Source organism: Hemiscyllium ocellatum, chromosome 13 (assembly GCF_020745735.1).
Source record: "Hemiscyllium ocellatum isolate sHemOce1 chromosome 13, sHemOce1.pat.X.cur, whole genome shotgun sequence".
Classification (NCBI taxonomy): Eukaryota; Metazoa; Chordata; class Chondrichthyes; order Orectolobiformes; family Hemiscylliidae; genus Hemiscyllium; species Hemiscyllium ocellatum.
In genome coordinates, this window is record NC_083413.1 from 83,412,693 (window position 1) to 83,439,057 (window position 26,365).

The window sequence follows — 26,365 nt, forward strand, 5'->3', positions numbered from 1 at the left end:
TGCCGAATCATAGAATCCCTACAGTGTGGAGACAGGCCATTTGCCCCATTAAGTCCACATTGACCCTCCGACCAGCATCCCATCCAGATCCAGCCCCATACCCTGTCCCTGTAACCCTCCATTTCTCATGGCTAATCCACCTAGTCTGCACATCCCTGGACACTATACAGGGCAATTTAACATGGCCACTCCACCTAATCTGCACATCTTTGGACTGTGGGAGGAAACTGGAGTGCCTAGAGGAAACCTGCACAGATACTGGGAGAATGTACAAACTGGACATAGTCGCCCAAGAGTGGAATTGAACCTGAATCCCAGTTGTCATGAAGCAGCAGTGCTTCCCACTGAGCCGTTGTGATACCCAACAAAAAACAAATGGTTGAAAAGTATTTTAACCTCCATTATCTCTCTGTCCAAAACCAAACTGAACACCAGAGACATACGGAATACAAAAAGAAGCTACCCTTGAACACACTGCACCAGACTTGAAAACCTTTCTTTCTACTCAATTCTGCGTTTGAAAAGCTTCTGGCACCAACTGGAAACAGTTCAAACAGAACCATGTAAATGTAGAGTCATAGGGTAGGGGGATGGCTCTGGGTGGGTTACTCTTTAGAGGGTCGGAGTGGACTTGTAAGGCCGAAGGGCCTGTTTTCACACTGTAGGGATTCTATGCCCTGTTTCCACACTGTGGGGGTCCCGTGGCCTGTTCCCACACTGTGGGGGTCCCGTGGCCTGTTCCCACACTGTGAGGGGGTCTCGTGGCCTGTTCCCACACTGTGGGGGTCACGTGGCCTGTTCCCACACTGTGGGGGTCACGTGGCCTGTTCCCACACTGTGGGGGTCCTGTGGCCTGTTCCCACACTGTGAGGGGGTCTCGTGGCCTGTTCCCACACTGTGGGGGTCACGTGGCCTGTTCTCACACTGTGGGGGGGGGGGTCCCGTGGCCTGTTCCCACACTGTGGGGGGGGGGGGTCCCGTGGCCTGTTCCCACACTGTGGGGGTCCTGTGGCCTGTTCCCACACTGTGAGGGGGTCTCGTGGCCTGTTCCCACACTGTGGGGGTCACGTGGCCTGTTCCCACACTGTGGGGGGGGTCCCGTGGCCTGTTCCCACACTGTGGGGGGGGGGGGGGGTCCCGTGGCCTGTTTCCACACTGTGGGGGTCCCGTGGCCTGTTCCCACACTGTGGGGGTCCCGTGGCCTGTTCCCACACTGTGGGGTCCCGTGGCCTGTTCCCACACTGTGGGGATTCTATGATTTTACTAACGCGGAACAGTCCAGCTGTGCTTCACAGCCAATACATCACTGATGATGTCACCTAGAAAGGGAACAAAAATGTCCGCCAACAATCCTACCAACTCGGCAAACAGACCAACGATGAATCGAACCAGCTCCCGAACTAGAGATCTTCATGAAAACTTTAAAGCTTATATCAACCCGTATCTGGCCAGCCATTTATTTCAGGTCTCCTACATGTTGGAGAAAAGACTCTGGGAGATGTTGGCTACTTCCCAGGTCATGACCACCACATCTGTGATTTTTGAGAAGGTTTGTAACTCAGGTTGTAAGTTTGCTTGCTGAGCTGGTAGGTTTGTTCTCTGACATTTTGTCATCGTGCTAGGTAACACCATCAGTGAGCCTCCATTGAAGCGCTGATGTTCTGTCCCACTTACTATTTATCTGTCTTATTCTGTTGTGGTTTGTTGGTAGATTGTTAGTCCCCTTGACATCATGATAGCCCACAAAACCAACCAACACCCTACAACAGCTACTGATGAATCTAAGGGACCCTTTACTAACAACCAACAAAATGAATGTCATTTACAAAATACCCTGCAAGGACTGCAACAAACATTACGTTGGACAGACGGGCAGGAAACTAGCCACCAAGACAAACGGACACCAACTAGCCATCAAAAGCTATGACCAGCTGTCACAAGTATCACACGGATGAAGAAGGACACCACTTCGACTGGGACAATACATCTATCCTAGGACAGGCTAAACAGAGACATGTACAGGAATTCCTAGAGGACTGGCATTCAAACCGGAACTCCATTAACAAACACATCCATTTGGACCTCATTTACCGACCACTAGGAAAAAGAACCAGAAGTAATATCACCCACTACAACAGACCAAGACACACAAATAGCAAGTGGAACAGAACACCATGCTTCACCGGAGGCTGACTGATAATGTTACCTAGATTTGTTCTCAGAAATGTCTGAGAACAAATCTATCAGCTCAGTGAGCAAACTTACAACCTGAACCACCGCATCTCTCAGAATTGTCAGCATTTTCTAGGTGATCCAGCATTGGGTTAGCTTGACCAGCTTAACTTACTACAAACAGCAGTAAGGATGGCCTATCAATGCACACCTCTGCTAATGAACCTAATGGTTGTAAGTAAATGTGAGGTAAGGAAATGATGATCAGAGATTGGTGGGGCAGTGTGCAGGTATATGAGTCAGTCCCTTCAGGAGAATGTCGGGTAGCATGGCACCATTTGCAAAGGATAGAGGGATCCCCTGAACACTAACCAGTGCTTAACCCTTCCCTGTGTTCACCATTACTAACGGCCATTATCCAGTGATTGATGTGGTTGCTGTTTGCAAGTGCATGGTATGCACCCTTACCGGACCCCTCTACAGAGCAACGGTAGCTGCAATGACTGTAAAGTCCTATGGATGGATGCTATACAAATGCAGATTCCTCTTCCATGTGAAAGGGAGAGGTTGAGATGTGATCTCGATGGAAATTCTGTTCCTTTACGTGCAAAAGCTGCGGCTGAGAGGGAGAAGGCCCATTTCCATCATACACGTTATGTGTGGTTGGTGCAATTCGGGCTGTCCTTTGCTTGTGCTTTTTACAAAGGAACCTCAGCTTTGTCTCAAAGTGAACCACAGAACCTGCACATCAGCTGAGCTATGGAAGTGAGGTGTGACAAATGCTGATCTATCAGCTTTGAGCCTGGCTGGGATCTACGTCTATTGTTTCTTCCCAGAGCAAAATTGTCACTGTGAGTGTATTTTGCAGAGCCACAGGAAGTTGTGCTGCTTTAGTGTCTGTGGCAGGACACTGCTTTAATTGAAGATCCTCTTTCAATTTTAATGTGGTGAATGCTCTCTGGGGTTTTTGCTTCTCTGAGCTAATACGGGGATTTGAAAAACTGGGCTGGGGATTTATAAACTGAGTGCGATGTTCTGAGGTTTGGAGTAGTGGGGTCAGTGGGCCAACTAGACAATCAGTTGGAGGTTGATTTGCCAATTGCCCTACTTAACTAAAGAAATCCTGAGTTGCTGGACTGCATGTTGTGAAAGGTGTGTACTCTACATAGAATCCCTACAGTGTAGAAACAGGCCATTTGGCTAGACAAATCTACACTGGCCCTCTAAAGAGCAACCACCCAGACCCATTCCCTGCTACTGTACACTTCCCCTGACTAATGCACCTAAACTACACTTCCCTGAAAACTATGGGCAATTTAGCATGGCCAATTCACCTAACCTGCACATCTTTAGACTGTGGGAGGGAACCGGAGCAAACCCACACAGACAGAGGCTCGAATCGAACCTGGGTCCCTGGTGCTGTGAGGCAGCAGAGCTAGCCACTGAGCCACTGTAATGCTACAGTGAAGTAGCTTTGTTGGGACACGTAAACACACTCGATCATCAAGATGCATGCAAACATAGCTGTGTCCTATAGACTGAAAGCCACATTCCATCTGTGCTTAGATGTCCCCTCTTTTTTTATGATTTGGAGATGCCAGTGTTGGACTGGGGTGAATAAAGTTAAAAAAACTCACAACACCAGGTTATAGTCCAACAGGTTTAATTGGAAGCACACTAGCTTTCGGAGCGACGCTCCTTCATCAGGTGATTGTCAGATGAAGGAGCGTCGCTCCGAAAGCTAGTGTGCTTCCAGTTAAACCTGTTAGACTATAACCTGGTGTTGTGTAATTTTAGCTCTTTTTTATTTATTCAGTGGGGGTGAAATAGTGTGTAGTCAGTGTGTTTATTTGTAGAACTGAGGCAGTACATGAAGCTGTGACAGCTCTCTTATGATAGAAATTAAGGTACTGATCCCTCCCCACAGTTTGAAATCATTTTGGGAAGAGCTAAAGCTCAAACAGTGTTTCAGGACAAAAGGACAACTTCTGAAAATAAGGATGCACCAAATAGTGTAATCTCTTGTAACAATCATAGAGAATGTGGGACTCAGCAGGTCTGGCAACATCTGTGGACAGAGCTTCGAGATGTTAGCTCTGTTTGTCTCCACAGAAGCTGCCAGACCTGCTGAGTTTGCTGCATTTTCTGTGTTTGTTTCAGATTTCCAGCAGTTACAGTGTTTTGTCTTTATTCAAGAGTAATATCTTTGCCTGCAACCTATATTGTGCTCACTTTCTTCGTCCAAGTTATTACTATGTCATGTAAAAATTAGGCAATAGTGCCAATATTTGCCATTTTCTATCAATACATGATTATCTCCTTTTATCCTTATTCTCTGTTTCCCCTTTCCAACTGCAGAAACTCTTATGATCTGTTTTTAAACTTTTTGTTTGCTTTCCATCTCCTTATTTACAATTATCTGGGCAGAATGTAATGAATAGCAATTCTTTGCTGAGTGTCTCATCTTTGGGGAATTATCTACCTGTTTTTTGCTTTATTTTCTCATTGGTCACAGACGACTTATCCTTCCCATAGAGTCTGTCTTACTGGAATGCAACTGTTCTGAGTACTTTGAAATATCCTATTAAAAAGGATATGGAAGATATAGAATGTAGGGAAATAGATGGTGACATCTTGAAAAATGTCCGTATTATAGAGGAGGAAGTGCTGGATGTCTTGAAATGCTTAAAAGTGGATAAATCCCCAGGACCTGATCAGGTGGGAAGCAAGGGAAGTGATTGTCAGGCCTCTTGCTGAAATATTTGTATCATTAATAGTCACAAGTGAGGTGCCAGAAGACTGGAGGCTGGTTAACATGGTGCCATTGTTTTAAAAAAGTGGTAAGGACAAGCCAGCGAAATATGGACCGGTGAGCCTGACGGTGGTGGGTAAATTGTTGGAGGGAATCCTGACGGATAGGATTTACATGTATTTGGAAAGGCAAGGACTGATTAGGGTTAGTCAACATGGCTTTGTGCGTGGGAAACTGATTGAGTTTTTTGAGGAAGTAACAAAGAGGATTGATGAGGGCATAGCAGTAAATGTGATCTATATGACTTCAGTAAGGCGTTTGACAAGGTTCCTCATGGGAAACTGGGTAGCAAGGTTAGATCTCATGGAATACAGGGAGGACTAGCCATTTGGGTACAGAGCGGGCTCAAAGGTAGAAGACGGAGGGTGGTGTTGGAGGGTTGTTTTTCAGACTGGAGGCCTGTGTCCAGTGAAGTGCCACAAGGATCAGTGCTGGTTCCACTACTTTTCATCATCTATATAAATGATTCAGATGTGAGCATAAGAGGTATAGTTTGTAATTCTGCAGATGACACCAAAATTGGAGGTGGGGTGGATAGCGAAGAGGGTTACCTCAGGTTACAACAGGCTCTTGATCAAATGGGCCAATGGGCTGAGAAGTGACAAATGGAGTTTAATCTCAATAATTGTGAGGTGCTGCATTTGGGAAAGCAAATCTTAGCAGGATTTATACACTTAATGGTAAGGTCCTAGGGAGTGTTGCTGAACCAACAGACCTTGGCATGCAGGTTCATAGCTCCTTGAAAGTGGAGTCGCAGGTAGATGGGCTAGTGAAGAAGGCATTTAGTATGCTTTCCTTTATTGGTCAGTGTATTGAGTACAGGAATTGGGAGGTCATGTTGCAGCTGTACAGGATATTGGTTAGGCCACTTTTGGAATATTGCAAGCAATTCTGGTCTCCTTCCTATTGGAAGGACGTTGTGATGAGAAAGTATATAAGGTATGAGCAGGTATGGAAAGAGTTAAGTTTTGAGTTTTGTGAAACACAATTCAGCTGAGCATGACTCAGATCAGATAAGAACTTGCAGTAAACAATGAGGTACTGGAGACAAGGGTAGTGGGTTAACAAGGTGAAAAGGCATTCATTATGTAAAGCCATTTAACAAGATGAAGAAGCAGTTATTAAGTAAAATCAGTTCACAAGGTGAAAAGCCTTCATTATGTGAAGCCAGTTATTCATTGTCTAAGGCTAGATGGCTTAATCTCCACTATTGGCACTTGCTGATTATACCGGTCACCCAATCAATATGTATGTTGCCTTAACTAGATGCTTCTCCCTGTAAGTGATTCTATACGTCATTAAGAATCTGCTGTTTGAAAGAAGACTTGAACTTGTGTCCCTGTGCACATGGGCGATCATTCTCTCTCCTTCCAGGGCCTGGAATAAAGTTGAAGAAAGTTAAACTGTACTGTGTCTCTGAGTGTTTTGCTTTGAACGGGGGGTGGGGGTGGGGGGGGGGAGGGTTTCTGGGGAGGATTTAAGCTATTGGGAGAGGATGAATTGGCTGGTGCTGTTTTCCCTGGAGTGTTGGAGGCTGAGCAGTGACCTTTATAGAGGTTTATAACATCATGAGGGGCATGGATAGGGTAAATAAACAAAGTCTCTTCCCTGGGGTGGGGTGTCCAGGACTAGAAGATATAGGTTTAAAGTGAGAGGGGAAAGCTATAAATGAGACCCAAGGGGTAACTTTTTCATAAAGAGGGTGGTATGTGTATGGAATGAACCACCAGTGGTGGAGGCAAATACAGTTACAACATTTAAAAGGCATCTGGGTGGGTATATGAATAGGAAGGTTTGGAGGGATATAGGCTGCATGTTGGCAGGTGGGACTAGATTGGATTGGGATATCTGGTCGGAATGGACGAGTTGAACTGAAGGGTCTGTTTCCGTGTTGTACATCTCTATGACTCTGAATATCTCCTTAAATGTCTGCCACTGTATCTCCACTGACCTATCTTTCAACCTAATTTTCCAGTTCACTTAACCCAGCTCTGTCTTTGTGCCCTCATAATTTCTCTTATTCAGAGTTTAAAACACTTTCCTAAACCCACTCTTCTCTCCCTCAAACTCAATATGGAAATCAATGATTTTTTTTAACCACTGCCTTCATTATGTGATCAATGCCTTTGCACATTACCAGATTTGGTATAGCTTGCTTTCTCAGTGGCTGTAGCACATGCTACTGTAAGAAATTGTCCCAGGAACACTCTATAAACTCATAATCCACGTTACTTTGAATTGTGATTGATTTAATGAAAGGCTAGATTAAATTCACCTATGATTACTGTAACTTTCCCATAACCCTAGTAATTTTATCCTGGACACCATGTCCTACAGAATTATTGCTGTCAGGGCTTATAAATCATTACTATTTTGTTATCCTTTTATTATATCTGATGTTGACCCAAATTGATCTCCCAAACTGAGGTCATTTTTCTCTCTCTTTCTCTATTGTACCAATACCTTAACTAATTAACAGAGCTACCCCACTGACTTTTCATAGCTTCCTATTCTTTGTAAATATTATGTACCTTTGAATATCCATGGCTTTGTTTAGCAGGGAACACCAGGGAAAGAAAGCACAAAAGTGACCCAAACCTTGATTACTCTAGCTGGTGTCTGAACCAGGGATTGTTGTTTTAACAGGGAGGCAGAGTTGTACTGGCAATATCACTGGATTCTTGATGCAGACTCCAGCTTAACAATCTTAGGACATTGGTTTAAATCCCATCCTGCCAACTGGAAAAAATTTAATTAGAATGAATCTGGAATTAAAATAAATTGAATACATCTAATGACCACGTAACCATTGTCTATTGTTGGAAAAAACGCATCAGGCTCACTACTGTCCTTTAGGAAAGGAAAATGCCACCCTCAACTGGTCTGGCCTACAAATGATTCCAGACCCACACTGATGTGGTTGATTCTTAACTGCCCTCTGGGTGAGTAATAAACGCTGGTCTGGCCAGCGATGCCCACATTGTGTGAATGAATTAAGAAGGATCAGGGCTAAGCTCTGCAGTCCTGCACAACATCCAGTTGTGAATGATGGTACACAATTCAACAATGAACAGAGGCGATTGGATTATTCTTCAGTGAAAAAGTCACGCAGCAATCACGAGTCTCTGTTTAAAACTGGAACGTCTAACTCAGAGGCAGGACCATATCTCAATGTCAATCTTTCCAGGAGTCATGATATGGGGATGCTGGTATTGGACTGGGGTGTACAAAGTTAAAAGCACACAACACCAGGTTATAGTCCGACAGGTTTAATTGGAAGCACTAGCTTTCAGAATGTTTCTCCCTCATCAGGTGGTTTTTCTGATGAAGGATCGGTGCTCCAAAAGCTAGTGCTTCCAATTAAACCTGTTGGACTATAGCCTGGTGTTGTGTGATTTTTATCTTTCCAGAAGAAAGCTATATATGATAATTAGCAGACAATTAGCCAACACATCCTAGGACAAGTCAAAAAGAGACACGTACAAGAATTCCTAGAAGCATGGCATTCAAACCAGAATTCTATCAACAAACACATCGAGTTAGACCCTCATCTACCACCCCCTGAGAAAAAGAACCAGAAAATGACATCACTGCGGAAAGTGACATCACCAACCCAAAGAAACCAAAACATATAAATAGAAAGCAGGAATGATGAACAGTGCTTTGCCCGGAGGCCCAATTAATCTTGTGTTAGGAGTAAATGGGACTAGATTAATTTAGGATATCTGATTAGCATGGATGTGTTGGACTGAAGGGTCTTTTTCTGTACTGTATGACTCTATTTAGAATTGTTTTCTTAAATATTTCCTGCCACAGCAATTTATTGATTCATCCAATGTGTCTCGAGTTGGTCCTTACCTTGTACACTAGACTTATACAGATGTGGGTGGGTTGTCTTTATGAGGAAAGGTTAGGTGAGCTAAGTTTGTCACCGTGGGAGTTTAGAAGAGGAAGAGGTTTCTTGAGGTATCAAGATCCTGGTGGTCTTGATAGGGAGGAGGTCGAAGGATGTGAGAGTGTCTCAAACTAGGATTACTGTTTAAAAATTAGGGTCCACTAACTTATAGCTGCAAATGTGTTGCTGGTCAAAGCACAGCAGGTTAGGCAGCATTACTCCACTAACTTATAACAAGGGTAAAGAAAATATTTTTCTCACCCCTTCCAGGTGAAGCAGCGCTTTACCTGCACTTGTCTCAATCTAGTCGACTGCATTCGCTGCTCACAATGTGGTGAATTGGGGAAATGAAGTGTAGACTGTGTGACCACTTCCCAGAAAGACCCGGAGCTTCCAGTTGCCTGCCACTTCAACACATCACCATGTTCCCTGGCCAATGTCTCAGGCCTGTTCCAGTGCTCCAACAAAACCCAGCTGGAAGAGCAGCACCTCCTTTTCCGCTTGGGAACTTTACGACCTTCAGGATTTAAGATCAAGTTCAACAATTTTTGGGCTCGAAGCACCTTCCCCTATGTCCTTAACCCTCCCTCCACACACCAGGCCCTGTTATCACATGGGCTGCTATTACACAATCCATTGTTAGTCACTAATCGTCCACATTAGCACCTATTTATTCTCCGAGGCTGACCATTATCCCTCTTCTGTCCGTCCAACCATTCTTCTGCCTCCAGCTATCACTTACAGCTTGCCCCCCTCCCCTATTTTCTTCATGAAAACCAACATTTTCTCAGCTAACATCAGTTCTGATGTGGAGATGCTGGTGTTGGGACTGGAGTGGACAAAGTCAGAAGTCACACAACACATGACTGTAATCCAACAGGCTTATTTGAACTAATAAGTTTTGGGAGTGCTGCCTTCCCCTGATGAAGGAGCAGTGCTCTGAAAGCTTGTGATTTCAAATAAACCTGTCGGACTATAACCTGGTGTCGTGTGATCTCTGATTTTGATGTCATCAGTTCTGAGGAAGGGTCACTTGATTTCTCTTCCCAGATGCTGCCAGACCTGCTGAGCTTTTCCAGCACCTTTTGTTTTTTCTTGTAATTCTGTTCTTTGAAATGCAGTGGAAGCTGAACATTTTTAAGGCAGAGGCAGATACTTGGTAAACAAGTGGAGTAATATTACTATTACTATTTCCCATTGGGTCTCTTGCTATGAGATTTCTAATTAACCCTGCTTCAATTCACATAACTAGATCCATGACAGCATTATTTATTGTTGGTTTCACAATGTATTGTTCCAGGAACTTGTCACAAGCTCTATAACTCATTGACTCATCATCTAGACCACTCTTGCCAACTTGATTGGTCCATTCTAAATGGATAAAAAATGAGGTCTGCAGATGCTGGAGATCACAGCTGAAAATGTGTTGCTGGTTAAAGCACAGCAGGTTAGGCAGCATCCAAGGAATAGGAAATCCAACGTTTCGGGCATGAAGGGCTTATGCCTGAAACGTCGAATTTCCTATTCCTTGGATGCTGCCTAACCTGCTGTGCTTTAACCAGCAACACATTTTCAGCCATTCTAAATGGAGACTAAAGTCCCCCACAATTATTACACTGCCCTTGGCACACCTTCCAATTATTTCTCTGCTCTGTCCAAAGGGATATATCCTGGTGAACAATTGCAATCAAAGTATGATGGTTCCTACTATATTGAATTTTGATCCAGACTGATACAATTCAAGATCTTGTGAGGATCTGATCTTTACTCACCAGTGTTCCTTATGTCAGTCTTTACTAACATGGCTACTCCTTGTCCATTGCCATTCTGTTTGTCTTCACAAAACATAGTGTGCCCTGCAAAGATCATTCACAGCTGTTATCTCCTCATCTTTAGATCTTTGTAATGGTGGTTCACTCCCCAACCCCAGGGAAAAGACTTTGCCTATTTACCCTATCCATGCCCCTTATAATTTTGTAAACCTCTATAAGGTCACCCCTCAGCCTCTGATGCTCCAGGGAAAACAACCCCAGCCTGTTCAGCCTCTCCCTGTAGCTCAATTCCTCCAACCCTGACAATATCCTTGTAAATCTTTTCTGAACCCTTTCAAGTTTCACAACATCTTTCCGTTAGGAAGGAGACCAGAATTGCACACAATATTCGAACAGTAGCCTAACCAATGTCCTGTACTGCTGCAACATGACCTCCAACTCCTGTACTCAAAACTCTGACCAATAAAGGAAAGCATACCAAACACATTTTCTGTTCATCCTCAATTACCCTTGTGCAGGTGGTGGTGGGCTATCGTCATGAACTGTAGTCCATGTGGTGTATATACCCCCACAGTGCTGTTATTGAGGGAGTTCTAGGTTAATGACCTCATGACGTGAAGGAATGGTGATAAGCTCGAAGTCAGGATGATGTGTGGCTCAGAGAGAAAGACAGCTGGAGGTAATTCCACATAGGTGCTGCTCTTGTCCTTCTAGGTGCCAGGTTTGCAAGGTGCCTCATGAACTGCCGTAAAATGTCTTGCTGTATCTCTCCTCTGCTGCTACTGTTTTTGGTCGCAGAGGCCATAACTGTTAAAGGTGTTTGATGGAGGGCATATCATGTAGGTTGCTGAGTGGATGTTATTGAGCTTCTTAGATGTTGTTGGAGCTTCATTTATACAGGCAAGTAGGGAATATTCCATCACATTCCTGACTTTTGCCTTATAGATTTTTGGGGAGATGAGTTACACATCACAGAATTCCCAGCCTCTCTCTGATCCGCTGTTGTAGTCCAGTTCAGTTTCTGCTCAGTGGTAGCTACCGGGATGTTGATGGTCGGGGATTCAATTATAGCAGTGCCATTGAACGTCAACGGGTGATGGTTAGATTCTCTCTTATTGAAGATAGTCATTGCCTGGCACTTGTGTGGCATGAATGCTACTTGCAACCTTTGAGCCAAACCTGGATGTTTTCCAGATCTTGTTGTATTTGAACATGCACAGCTTCAGTATTTGAGGAGTCACAAATGGTGCTGAACATGGTGCGATCATTGGCGAACCTCCCCACTTCTGACCTTCGAATGAAGGGAAGGTCATTGATGAAGCAACTGAAGATGATTGGGCCTAGGACACTCTGAAGAGCTCCTGCAGACTGTCCTTGAGTGGAGATGATTGGTGTACAGAACCTTAAGTAATTCCGATGTGTCAGTTATGACACCAACAAGTGCAGAGTTTTTCCCACCCAGTTCCTTACAGACTCCAGTTTTGGTAGGGCTTCTTTATGCCACACTCCATCAAATGTAGCCTTGATGTCACTCCCACCTCACCTCTAGAATATAGCTCTTTTGTCCATGTTTGGACAAAGGATGTAATGCGGTCAGGAGCTGACTGGCCCTGGTGGAACCCAAACTGGGCATCACTGAGCAGGTCATTGCTGAGCAGGTGCTGTTGGTGACACCTTCCATCACTTTACTGATGATGGAGAGTAGACTGATGGGGTGATAATTGGCCTGGTTGGGTTTGTCCTTCTTTTGCTAACTGGTTATATCTGGCCAATTTTCTACATTATTGGGTAGATGTCAGTATTGTAACTGTACTTGGAAGAGCTTGGCCAGGGTAGTGGAGTACAAGTCTTCAGTTCAGTTCTGAGGAAGGGTCACTCGACTCCAAACGTTGAGTAAAATGTTTCTCACAGATGCTGCCAGATCTGTTGAGCTTTTATCTCTTCAGTACTATTGCTGGAACATTATCAGGGCTCATGTCCTCTACAGTATCCAATGTCTCCAATCGTATCTTAATATCTTTTATTAAAAGTGAATTAGTAACTCTGTTTCACATTCTGCAGACCTGCTGAGTTTTTTTTTGTTTTATTTCCATTTCCAGTTACCACAGTGTTTTGCTTTTGAATTTATTGATGCTTGTCACTGATATGACAGTGGGACGCCACAACTGGACTATTTTACTTACTTCTCAGTCATTATTTCTCTTCACAGTGGCCATGGAGGATTCAGTTCTAATTTTGAAAAGCTGGCACAAAGCCTTGGTACTTATCCTAATCATTAGTTCCGTTGTCTACTCTTATGTCCTTGAGTTTAAAACGTTTAAAGCTCAAATACCCCTCCCCGAAAAAGGCTTCAAGACTGGCAATACGTTTGAGTCAATCAGACGCAATCAGAGAGCCTGGAATTATGTTTGTACAGACCTCCAATGATCTAGCACCTTCCCCGTTGGCCATGTGCAGCATTGAATCAGCAGCTAGACAAAACCGAAACAAAACAGTTTATTACCTCATGAGTGGTTTCAATGCGAATATATCTGCGTATCGAGAACCTGAATACAAAGCCATTTCTTTGTTTTCTTCATTCGAGAATGTCATCATCTTGCCCTTGAATCCTAAAGAATTGTTCAACAACTGGATGGTATGAGAAGGTAAGGAATTGTACAGAGTTGGCTGCTTGGTTTGTGGATGAAAAAAGCTGTTGTTGGTTATCAATCTGAAAAATGAAATAGTAAACTTTATGCTGACAAGTTAAATCCCCAGTTTCTAAATATCTGATGATGGATCATGCTGAACTGGAATTCCTGCGGGTTTTAGATGGAATTTCAGTTTCAGGTCCTGATGCATCATTTGCAGAACCTGCAAGAAGACTAGAGTCATTTTCTTTCTGAAAATCATTATTTATCTCAATTATTCAAGACTGAACTTTGTTCATTGGTGAGATGGGGAACCATTTATTTGGAAACTCACCGGTTCAAAGCATGTTAGTTCAATCTTTGTCCAATAATATTAGACCATATTCATTGCTTTGTAAATGTCTCTTTCCAAGTTGAGACAATAAGACCGTAACATTTAGGAGCAACTGTAAACTATTTGACCCCTTGAGCCTGAAACACCTTTCTCTACCTGCCTCAAAATCCTTTGACAAGCTTAAGATAAATTAAAAAATCAAATTCAGCCTTGAATATATACATTGACCTCACCTCCAGTTCTCCCCAGGGAAAAAAATTCCAATGATTAATGAACCATTGAGAAGGGAATTTCCACCCTTTACCTGTAATAAATAGAGGCCTTATTGTGAAACTGTGTGCCCCACTTCTGCAGTGCCCCCCCAGAGGGAAACATCCTCTCAATGCCATCATCTCTTCTACTTCTAATCTCGGACAAGTGGAGATTCAGACTACTCACTCTCTGCTCATGAGGCAACCGCTTTATCCCAAGAATCAAACTCTTAACCATTCTCTGAGCTGCCTGCAACTGAACAAGTTAATTCCTGACACAGAGCTGGAGAAAGAACCAGGCTCAAGTGTTTCTTTTATTAGTTAAACAGGGGTTGTAAAAGCGCAGGATTGAAACTAATTAGTTAACATGATGGTTAGTTACTGAAACATGTTCACACAAATTAATAGAATTTCTATAGCAAGAATTTTACAAACAAAAAGTAGAAAAATGCAATCTAAAGCTAAAAGAGTAAAGTTAAAACATGAGACAAAATATAGTTTAAAACTATTTCCTGACGGTATCCTTGAGAAAGCCCTGAATCAAGAGAGATCACAGCCCTCTTTCAACTCGTGTTGTTAACAAAAATCTACAGCCTTATGTGAATATATGACTGAGCACTATGTTAACTTTCATGATTAACTAACGAAACCAAATCTATCAAAGCAGATTTCATTCTGAGACCTGATTTATCCAGGAGAGATTAGAACCCATTGTTGATCATTCTGCTTTTCCGGTTTGAGAGTAGTTTCAGTATGGATTTTGTTACTGTTCACCTGCTTAATGATAAACTCAATGATGCATATGACTTCGGAATCTCAGATTCACCTGGAACTTATACTGGGTTCTAGGTTTTCATGATTGAATGCTGTACATATAGAACTCAACAGCTCAGGAGGGAATTAGCATTTTTGTTGAAGTGTTGAGCTCCTTCCTGTTGTCTGTCTTCCTCCTGGTCATGTGGAAAGAGTGTCTTGGCAGAATCATCTTGTACTTTCTTCCATTCAGGGAATTCCTGTTCTGCAACGATTTCATGATGAGCTTGAGATGTATGGATTGAAGTGACAATATGGCAAGGCTTGGGGTGTTCCTTTGTCCTGAGGCGTATTGTCAAACTAGGGGTTCAGGTACATTGTTCCTTGAAAGTTGACTGGGTAATTGAGAAGGCATTTGGCACATTAGCCTTCATTAGTACAATTACAGACTTTAAAAGACTTTTGAACATGTATGTGAATAGAAAAGTTTTAGAGGGATATGGACCAAACACATGCAAATGGGACTAGTTCAATTTAGGAAGCATGGTTGGCATGGATGAGTTGGGTCTAAGGGTCTGTTTCCATGCTGTATGACTATGACTCTTGATGTTTTGTGAGGGTTCTCTTGACTGCCTGGATATGGCTTTCTAAACCTGGTGTCGGAGATGGTCAACCCATACTGTTCAGTGTATCCCTTCCATTCTTTGGAGATTAACTGAGTTCCATTGTCACATATTTATTCTCGGAATCCATTGCTCAGTGAATTGTATTCCTGCAACTGAAATGATTGTTGTAGCTGTCAAATCTTATCTTTTCAATAAAAGAGAACCTCGAGTAATGGCCAACAACTGTGGGACTATTGTTGATTATGTGTGAGTAAATTGTCCCCACAGATTACATTTATCTGGATGGTAATTCAGTATCTATCACTGTCTCTGCTTATAAAGCATGCAGATACAACTCCTGGAGCTGATCTGCTCTGAGTTTACTCTCTTCCATTCCCACGTGGTCGTGTTCCTCCTGCATCATTCTGAGTACAGTTGATCTGAATCCTTAGATTAGATTAGACTTACAGTGTGGAAACAGGCCCTTCGGCCCAACAAGTCCACACCGACCCGCCGAAGCGCAACCCACCCATACCCCTACATTTACCCCTTACCTAACACTACGGGCAATTTAGCATGGCCAATTCACCTGACCCGCACATCTTTGGACTGTGGGAAGAAACTGGAGCACCCGGAGGAAACCCATGCAGACACGGGGAGAACGTGCAAACTCCACACAGTCAGTCACCTGAGTCGGGAATTGAACCCGGGTCTCAGGCGCTGTGAGGCAGCAGTGCTAACCACTGTGCCACCGTGCCACGTGCAGAATGGCCTCTTCTAGTTAGATGCCATCTCTGGCAGACCAGCCCTGCTTATTACTGATTGTTATCGGACCATTCTTGGGCCATTTCCTGACAGAGCATCAGCATCTGATCTTATCTCTAAATTGGCTCCATTTTCATTCCTGTGTGTCCGTCAAAATTATTTATGACAACTTAGGTTTTTTTTGTGTTGGCTCGGTTGAATTGTTTTCCTTTTCTCTCTGGTTTCTTGATCCCTCACTGTCTCCCTGATAACATGTACCAGAGGACTGGGGGATTGCAAATGTTGTGCCCTTGTTCAAAAAGGACAGTGGAGATGACCAACTTAATATAGACCAGTGAGCCTTACATCTGTTGTAGGAAAGGTTTTGGAAAGGATTATAAGAGAGATTTATAATCATCTAGCAAGCAACAATTTGATTGGAGAGATTCAACATGGTTTCGTCAAGGACAGATCATGTCTCACAAGTCTCATTGAGTTTTTTGAGAAGATGACCAAGCATGTAGATGAGGGTAGGGCAGTTTACATGGTATACATGGACTTCAGGAAAGACTTTGATAAGGTTCCACATGGTAGCTGTTAGAGAAAGTGCAGAGGCAAGGGATTCAGGGTGATTTAGCAGTTTGGATTAGAAATTGGCTTTCTGGACGATGGCAGTGAGTGGTGGTTGATGGAAGATATTCAGCCTGGAGTCCGGTTACTAGTGGTGTGCCACAAGGATCTATTTTGGGACCACTGCTGTTTGTCATTTTTATAAATTACTTGGACGCAGGCATAGGTGGATGGGTTAGTAAGTTTTTATCCTGGAATGATGATGTCGGCTTGCACGAGGAGGCGTGGCTGCAAATTGAAGGGTGATAGATTTAAGATAGATGTCGGAGGCAAGTTCTTTACTCAGAGAGTGGTAAGGGTGTGGAATGCCCTGTCTGCCAATGTAGTTAACTCAGCCACATTAGGGGCATTTGAACAGTCCTTGGATAAACATATGGATGATGATTGGATAGTGTAGTGGGATTGGGCTTAGATTAATTCACAGTTTGGCGCAACATGGAGGGCCGAAGGGCCTGTTCTACACTCCATTGTTCTATGTTCTATATCTGCTAAATAATGTTCTTTAACACTCCCTCTCCTTCCAATGGAACATGGAGCATTTCAAACTATTTGTCAAACTTTAGATGATTAGCTTTTTCTAATCTATTGTGTTGGCCTTTGATCTGGTGTCTGTACACTAAGGAAAAATTGTAATTTCTATAGAATGCAGCTGACTGCTGTAGGTAGATCCACAATGCTGTTAGGGAGGGAATTCCAGGATTTTGACCCAGTGACAGTGAAGGTACAGCGATATATTCCCAAGTCAGGATGGCTTGCAGGGTGATGGTCTCCTGTATCTGCTGCTGAATCCTTCTGAATGGAGGTGGTTGTGGGTTTGGAAGGTCTTTGGTTAATTTCTGCAGTGCTTCTTGTAGATAGTACACAGCCGCTACTGACCGTCGTTGGTGGAGGGAATGGATGCTTGTGTCTGCTTTGTCCTGGATGGTGTCAAGCTGCTTGAGTATTGTTGAGGGTACACACTCATCCAAGCAAGTGGGGAGTATTCCAGCACACTCCTGACTTGTACCTTGTAGATTGTAGACAGGCTTTGGGGGAGTCGGGAAGTAAGTTACTCAGTGTGTTATTCTAATCCACCTGTTCTGACATTTTACGTCAAACTGCCATGTGAGATTTGAAGCCAGACCTTCTGGCTTGGAGGCAGGACCATTACCATTGTGCACACAAGCCCTTTAGAGGGGATATGTAGAGAATCTGGTAGCCTGCCCATCCTGAGCCTGACTGAAACCCTTAATTCATTCATTAATGCCTATTAAGGATGTCAGACTACCTACCTTGCTATCACAGGTGCAATTAGCTTGATAGTTTTCTTTGCAGGATCTAAAGATAGACAAGAAATAAGGCTATTCCCTTTGGGCTGCTCATAGAGTCATAGAGATGTACAGCATGGAAGCAGGCCCTTCAGTCCAACTCGTCCATGCCAACCAGATATCCTAACGCAATCTAGTCCCATTTGCCAGCATTTGGCCCATATCTCTCTCAACCCTTCCTATTCATATACCCATCCACATGCCTTTTTGTGAGGTTTTCTCACTGAAATTATAACCTCCTTTGCCCTTCCTCTTGTGTTTTAAATCCTAACACCCTGTCACCAGTGTCACCAATTCCCACCCAACACAAAATTGGCACCATATAACATCGAGAAAGGTGCCTTGTGTTCATATTGACCTCCTTGTCTCAGCAGTGACCACCATTGGTTTCTGGGTGCTGCACACAGCAGGCAGCCAAGCAGCTTGGCCAGCACCACAGGAGGGTGGGACTTTGAGTCCTTGAGGGGGGTAGTGGTCTCATACTTGAATCCAATCTCTTGCTGAGCTCCAGTACAGATCACTCTTGTGATTGACTGGCTGTTCTTTAGGGTGGGACCTCCTTCCTTTAAGGAGTGGAGGCCACACACCCCTACCTCCATTTTTTTTTGCTGTGGGGCAGTTTTTTTGAACTTCTGGTCTGAGCAGCATCTGTTTCCATCCAGGGAAATTGATGCAGCAAACAGTCCTATCACACCTCCAACTGTTTCTCTGGGTTCTCATTTGATCTGAAGACTAAGGAGTTGTTTCTCTATCTGTTTGAACTAAAGTTTTATTTGACATGTGCTGTGGTGTGGTTCCCAGGACAATGGCTCTTGTGGTTAAGTTGGAGACTATACTGGGGTCAATGGGGAAATTGGCTGCAGCTTTTCTCTGTTGAAAAACCGTGCAGGTTTAAGAGTGAACTAACCTAGATTCTCCTTTACTCACGACCTGCCTTGCAGCCAGTTACAAAGTGCTCTCAGGAATTATCGATTTTTTAATGATATGAACAATCCTATATCCAATGATGGCACAAAGTTAGGTGATGTTGTAGACAGTGTAGATCATAGCATGAAATGGATATTGATAGATTAAGTGAATGGATGCAACTGTGGCAGATGGAGTTCAATGTAAGCAAGTATGGGGTTATCCATTTTGGACAGAGAAAGGATTAGATCAGGGTACTTTGAAGTTAATATTTAGATTAGATTCCCTACAGTGTGGAAACAGGCCTTTTGGCCCAACAAGTCCACACCAACCCTCTGAAGAGTAACCTACCCAGTCCCTCTAACTATACACCTAACACTATGGGCAATTTAGTATGGCCAGTTCACCTAACCCGCACATCTTTGGACTGTGGGAGGAAACCCATGCAGACACTGGGAGGCTGTGCAAACTCCACACAGATAGTCACCCAAGGAGGGAATTGAACCAATGTCCCTGGCGCTGTGAGGCAGCAGTGCTGACCACTGAATCACCGTGCCGTACCAGAAAGTCTGCATTCTCCCACACCACAGTTAATTCTCCAGGAAGCAAACCCACATTTTTTTTGGTTTGAACTTAATATATTGGAGATCCAAAGAGACTTGGGTTTCAGGGGGAAGGATATTTAGAATGTTACAAATATGTGCAAAACATAGTCAGGAAAGCTCATGGAATTATGACTTTATATCGAGAGGACTGAAGTAGAAGGTGTTGCTGAAGTTATGCTGCAATTATACGAAACACTGACCCGATCTCACTTGGAGTGCAGTGAGCAAATCTGGGTATTCACCTTTGGAAGGATACTTTGGCCTTGGAGAGACTACAACATAGATGTAGATGAATGATATGTGGACTATAAGGGTTTGTTTATGGGGAGAGATTATACAAATTACTTTGGTCTTCTCAAGAATTTAGAACATTAAGGGGTGATCTGGTTTGAAGTCTGCAAGATGTTAACAGGTAAAGAAAGGGTAGATAAAGATAAATTATTTGCAATGGTGGGGGATTCTAGACCAAGGGGACATAGTCTGAGAATTAGGGCCAGACTGTCCAGGAGAAATGTCGGAAAGCACTTCGACATGCACACGGGGATAGATGGTTAGGTCTCTCTCCAATGAATAGCCGAGGATGTTGGATCAGTTGTTAATTTTAAATCTGAGATAGATACAATTTGTGAAGCAAAGTATTAAAGGATGTGGTCCAAATCAGGGACATGGGGTTATAGATCAGCCATGACCTCATCGAACAGACTTGAGAGGCTGAATGGCCTACTCTGTTTCTATTTTCGTATTTGGTGCTCAACCAGTAAATATTGTGTGGAGGGAAAGGACAGCATTTGGAGAGAAAGATCATTTAGAATATCAAAGCACCTAACTGATAAACCTTTACTCTGTTGCAGGTGGAGCCCAACCTGGAATGATATTGGTTCTATGTGCTCTCTGATGGTTGCCGGATAGCCTTGCTGTGGAAGTACGGAGGCATCTATCTGGACACTGATGTCATTTCAATCAAGCCGTTGGAGTTCCAGAACTTCATTTGTGCACAATCAAGTAATTATGCAAATGGTGCAGCTTTGGGATTTAACCGCGCTCATTCATTCATCAGGAGGTGCTTAAAGGATTATATTGCGAATTATAATGGAGCAGCTTGGGGTCAGCAGGGTCCAGATCTGATGACCCGAATGTTGAAGAAATGGTGTGAGACTGATAATCTGGATAACTTTCTGAATAGACAATGCAAAGGGATCCTGTACCTGTCCAGCAACCGGTTCTACCCTGTTCCATACACCGATTGGGAAAGGTACTTTGAACCAGATACATGGGAAGGGAACAGTAAAGAAATTGAACATAAATTTTCAAATACACGAGGGGTACATGTCTGGAATTTTTAAAGTCATCGTCAGAATAATCACATCAAAGGAAGTCGATCACTCATGGAGTATTTCTTTAGTGAATATTGTCCAAGAACATACAATTTTCTCCCAGATTGAAGTTAATTTGCAGAATTGTTTTACATGTGATTATAACAAAATGACTGCTAATCACTGACTGACAGAATGGCCATCCATTTGGCCTCATCTCATTGTATCTTCACTGGTATCTTCCTACTCTCTGTGAGGCTGTCAGGTAATGGAGGACTGGGGGCATTGTTACTGGCTTCACCCTCTATCCTCCTCCCTTCCTTCCAACTCAACAGTGCCCACTTTCCTGAAGTTCATTTCTCCAACATATTCAATGCCTCTTGATTCAAAATTGGTCAATTCCGAATAACTGTTGATTCAGTTCATCTCAATATTACAGACATTCCTGCATTTAAATGATTGTATTTTTATTTTTATCCAGTTCAGAAGCACACACAGTCATTGGGACAAGACCATTTGCAGTATAGGGAATGACGATGAGTTTAACACTCCTGATCCAAGTCAATTTGACGTTTAGGTCTTCACTCATTAATTATCTCACATTCTGAATTATGACCACTGCAAACTATTTCCAATGTCCTTTCTTATCTGGAAGTTGATGTGAATATTTTACAACCCCTTTATCCAGCATTTCTTAATAAAATATGATCAAAGTCTGTGATAACATGACCATTGCTCTCAGGCACAATATAGTGAAAGGCATATCTCTACTGTAGCAGTTCTTACTGTTGGACTGTTCCCTTATCTGGTTGAGGTTATTAGTTTGTACATGTACAGAGTACAATATATTCCTAAATCTCTGGGATATTTAATTTTGATCTGACATGATTTATTTGCTGAATCACTGACTTTTGCCTGCACTGAGATTATACTTAATATACATGATCTTCAAGAATCTTTAGGTGAAATAAGGGAAATCTTTGCTTTGTCGCTGTTTTGTGATTATTTGGATAATTCTTTGGAAGTGTCTATTGATGAATTAATTGACCTTGCAGATTCAGTCTTTGTATCTGAACTAAAGGGGTCTGACACGTTGTGGAATTGAGCTTGTAGTTTAACTGTGGTTACAATTAAAATAGAAAGACTGGGGGAACCTGCCCAATTATTAAAGACAGCTTGACCCCAGTTACCAGTCTCGAACTGGTATCTGAACACTATACAGGTACCAGTCAGAGACATTGTGTCAACTTGCTGCACATCATGGGATCCTCTGTGAGGGAGCTCTATCTGTCTGTCATCATTAGTGTGATCGGAGCAACCCCCTTATTAAATATTGAGATGTTAATTGTAAAGTGCCCAGCAACAGAAGATGTGCTTATTAAAATGGACTGGATTTATACTTTAACCACGGTAAAGTTACTGAAGTGAGACCCAATGATAGGGTTTTGCACCTGTCTCTCAGGAACCTCTCCGCCCCTGTATTCACTCCAGTGGATCAGGCTCTGTGTTGATGTGATGAAGACAGTGCAGCTCCATTCCAATATCTCTGGTTCCTGCTGTGTGCGTCTAGTGATTGGCTCTCGGACATTTGGACCCATTTTAAGGAAGGAATCCAGGTTTGAGAGTGATCAGCAAATCATTTCAATGGTTTCACCCTGAGCTGGAGAGGATGGAGCTGACATGGTGCTGCCTTATCTTCAACTGGGACATCCCATTGGAGCATTTTGGAGTGAAATCATGGAGACGATTGCGTTTAAGGGTCGGATCATGTGAAGGTGTCCCACGTGTTGATGTCAGCTCATTCCTGATGAAAGACTGTATTTTTGTTCGTGTTGTGGTTTTGTTTCATTCTTTTTAAATCTCACATCAAACTAGAAGTGGATACTCCTGTAGAAACCAACACTCAGTTGTGGTGCATTCCTCAGTTTCTGATGTGCTGTACTGACCTTGTTGAGGTGTTAAATTGAATAGGGCCAGATTTCATGTTAATGGGAGGATGCCACAAATGAATGGGCATTGATACTTGGTTGAGTATTACTAGGCGGCCCAGTGAAGATGGGTTATCCCCTCCAGAAAGTGAAATTTTCTCAGGCGATTACAATTACAAGGGCTGTTTATTGTCCCAAATCTTCACTGAAGGTTTTCATTCTGTCATCAGGATCCTGTAGACATCCTTATTCTTCTGACATTCTTGACTCCCTTGATGCTGCAGTAATACACTTTTGAAGATTAACCAATAATTTGATCCTATTCGTGTGCTGGAAACATGGCTTTCTGTTTTTATAAATGTACCTCATTTCAGTTGAGAGCCCACTGTAGGTGTGTGTGAAACTGATTATTGAATTTGTGTCACCCCTGAAAGTCCACTCAATGCTGGTTGAGATCAAAGTGGACCATCTGCTTTCCCCAAGACTGTAAGTATGTGTGTTTTTAACACTATTTGTTGATCAAGGAGTTAAGTTTTGAATCTGGAGACTGGAAGTTGGAGAAGGGGATTCTGTTTGATGTTGTGATGCAATCTTTTCCCAAAGTGTTGGTGTGGTGAAGTATTTGTAATTGGGCTGATGCAGACTAAAGACTCATCACCTTCTTTCTTTCTATTCTTTCAATGGAACATACGTTGATGGCAGAGGCGGTCCAGAGACTTCATGTTGCATAGCCATTACAAGAATAAGGTTAGCATGGGTTTTAATGGAAATCTAATAATCCACTCTGAGGAGATTGCTTGCAGTGATAATTTGATTCTTTTTACTCCTATTCTCACATTCCTATTTAATGTTTCCTATCTGCTGGCTGGTGTAAACATCACTGTCCTTTGGGACTGACCCTTTCTATGTGATTGGAGGAGAAATGTCACTATAGAATAACAGCAGGTTTGATTCTCACACTCCTCCAAACGTCGGGAGCTGACAGAGAGCTGAAAACGGACATCCTGCCCTCCTGGCAAACACCTTGCCCCTCAGGAACACTCAGTGAGGAACTGGGTGCCCAGAACCCTTGGGCATTTCAGGCAGAGTAAGGATGTGAGCACTAACCATTGTTTGCTGCGTTGATCTTAGAGCATCGTGATCCCACATGTATGGGTAATCAAATTTCAAACTGTGAACTTGTGTATGCATTGCCTTTATATGTCTGAATGTGAATAACCAAATTGCGACTTTCTGCTTTGCTTTGCTTGTAGTCTTCTGTGTCGTCTGTCATGCTGAGGCCAGAATCCTTTCTCAAGTCTCTGACGAGATTCCAGGAAGTTCTGGTTTAGAGTGCCTTGGTGCTGAGTTGGAGCCATTGTTTGTCCCAGCGTCTTCTCCCTGTCCAGAGCTGATGGGATGTTTACAACTGTAACTTCAGTCAGTCTACTCTTGCTGTGATTATTGAAGTGAACAGATTAGAATCTTTTGTGCTGATTAATTTTTTTTAGGTGTTTCTATTGAATCTTTTTTTTTCTTTTTATCAAAACCACGAAACAGGTCATTTTCATTTAGCTGATGTTTGGATGATGCAGTGCTTATTACACCAGGGGCAAAATGTTCTCCACACTCCCAATAACACAATACAGACCCCTCTCTCTGAACCCCAATACAGACCGTGCTCTGTGAACCCCAATACAGACTCTGCTGTCTGAAGCCTGATTCTGACCACACTGTCTGACCTCCAATAATGGCCGTGCTTTCTGAGCTCCAATACCTGAGAAAGTAGCTACCTGATGAAAGAATGGTGCTCCAAAAACTGATATTTCCAAATAAACCTGTCGGACTATAACCTGGCGTTGTGTGATTTTTAACTTTGTCCACCCCATTCCAACACCGGCACCTCTACATCATAAGCTCCAACACCAGCCACTTCCAGTAAACTCTGATCTGGACCCAATGTACTGAACACAATGAACCACAAATTGGACCATCTTGATGAATCCTGACACACCTTGCTGCACCCCAATACAGATCACTTTTATGGTACTTCAACAAAGGCCCATCTCCCCGTACTTTATTACAGACCACTCACTATACCTCAATATAGCTTAATACAGGCTGCCCACGCTGAACCCCAAAATAGAACGGTGTCACTGTGCCCCTATGGAGAACCCTCTCACTAAACACAGTACACCCCACCCCCCCAACAGTGTACCCAGTACAGATCCTGTAAGCACAGTGAAGTGTTGTCTTTTTCTTTGTCTTTGTCCTGTTGGAGCAGCCATTTCTGTAAAAACAGGAACCCTGCTTACTGCTGCACGTGCTGTGGCCTCCTGCTAGGAGTCCAGAGATCCTTGGATCAATATCATTCCCATGGTGACATCACCTTCATCGCCCGGCGACGTTGTTTCCGAACGATTCTGTGGAGTGGTTGGGGTTTGTGTATGTTTGCCATTGGCTGCAGCCAGCATGCGGCTGATTCATGGATGGCATTGGGGCCCCCATGAAAAGTCAAGTTGGAAAATAAACAGGCAGGATTTGGTTTTGGCGTGTGGGGGCGGGGTGCTGTTGATGAATGAGGAAGTTCCTGTGAGATCATGCATGCAAATAAGTATCTGAAGTTCAGTTCCCTTTGTCCCAGAGGGCTATCATGTGGCCCAGATTAGTGTGGGCATGGTCATGTGCTGTGTGGTTATCTCTTCATTAGCTGTCCTCTAGACACTGAATGACATTATCGTCAAACCACAGTGGTGTGACATCCCTCTACATTTGTTCCTTTCTGATAAACTATATTAAACAAAACAACTCTTACTTCTAACTTTGGCTTTACTGCCCCAGGTTTCAATCCGTCAAATAGAATCTGTCCCCCACATTGATGAATGAGGAAGTTCCTGTGAGATCATGCATGCAAATGCATTTCTGAGTTCCCTTTGTCCCAGAGGGAAATCATGTGGCCCAGATTAGTGGGAACTAATTAAAATAAAAGTGTTGAATGAAAGTATTTTTTTAAAACTGCTGTGATTTGGTCATGTCGGTATCTGGGAAATAAATGTCCAGTTATTGAAGGCTCCAGCACAACTCTAGATGGTTGCCAAAAGTCTAACACTGCAGTTTCAGAGTTTTCCCATTTATAATGATGCCCAGCCAAGCTCCGAAATCAACCCTCTCTAAAACAATGCCTGCGACCTGTACTGGAGCCCAGTGCAGTAACTGATTAACTAAAATCGCTCCTTAATCTTAAAGTGTGAAGGACAATTTGTGACATTTAACAAAATCCAAAAGGAGAACTATCTTGTTCCATCTACCCAACAGTTGCAAGATTGAATGTGCAGGGAAAACGAGTTGTCAAACCCAGAGGAGGTTTATTAGCAGAGGATGGTTGTTGGGACATGTCTGAAAGGCTAAGCTTCAGTGTATGCCACTCTCATTGGAAAATATTAAAAAAAAATAAATATCACTGAAACTAAGTGTGTCTGACATTCAGTCCCAACATATCTGCAGCAAAAACTGACTTGTAACAGGAGTCCCAGTGAATCTGCACTTTAATTCCTTCTGTTTAAAACTGTCTGTCCTTTAGTTACACTGCTCTGTTGCTAAAACTCCACATTCTACAGAACACCATTTGAACTCCCATACTTTGATTCAGGATCTCAGGCCCCCCTGTTATTGCCCTGCTCCTCATTAGTACACTGGTCACCAGTGTGCTGGAACACTTCCCAATCCGAG

General features: G+C 43.2%; 1 pseudogene; it reads left to right on the forward strand.

Moving 5' to 3' along the window:
* The first annotated feature begins 1,336 nt into the window (after positions 1 to 1,336).
* On the forward strand, positions 1,337 to 20,858 carry LOC132821390 (lactosylceramide 4-alpha-galactosyltransferase-like; annotated as a pseudogene).
* The last annotated feature ends 5,507 nt before the right edge of the window (positions 20,859 to 26,365 follow it).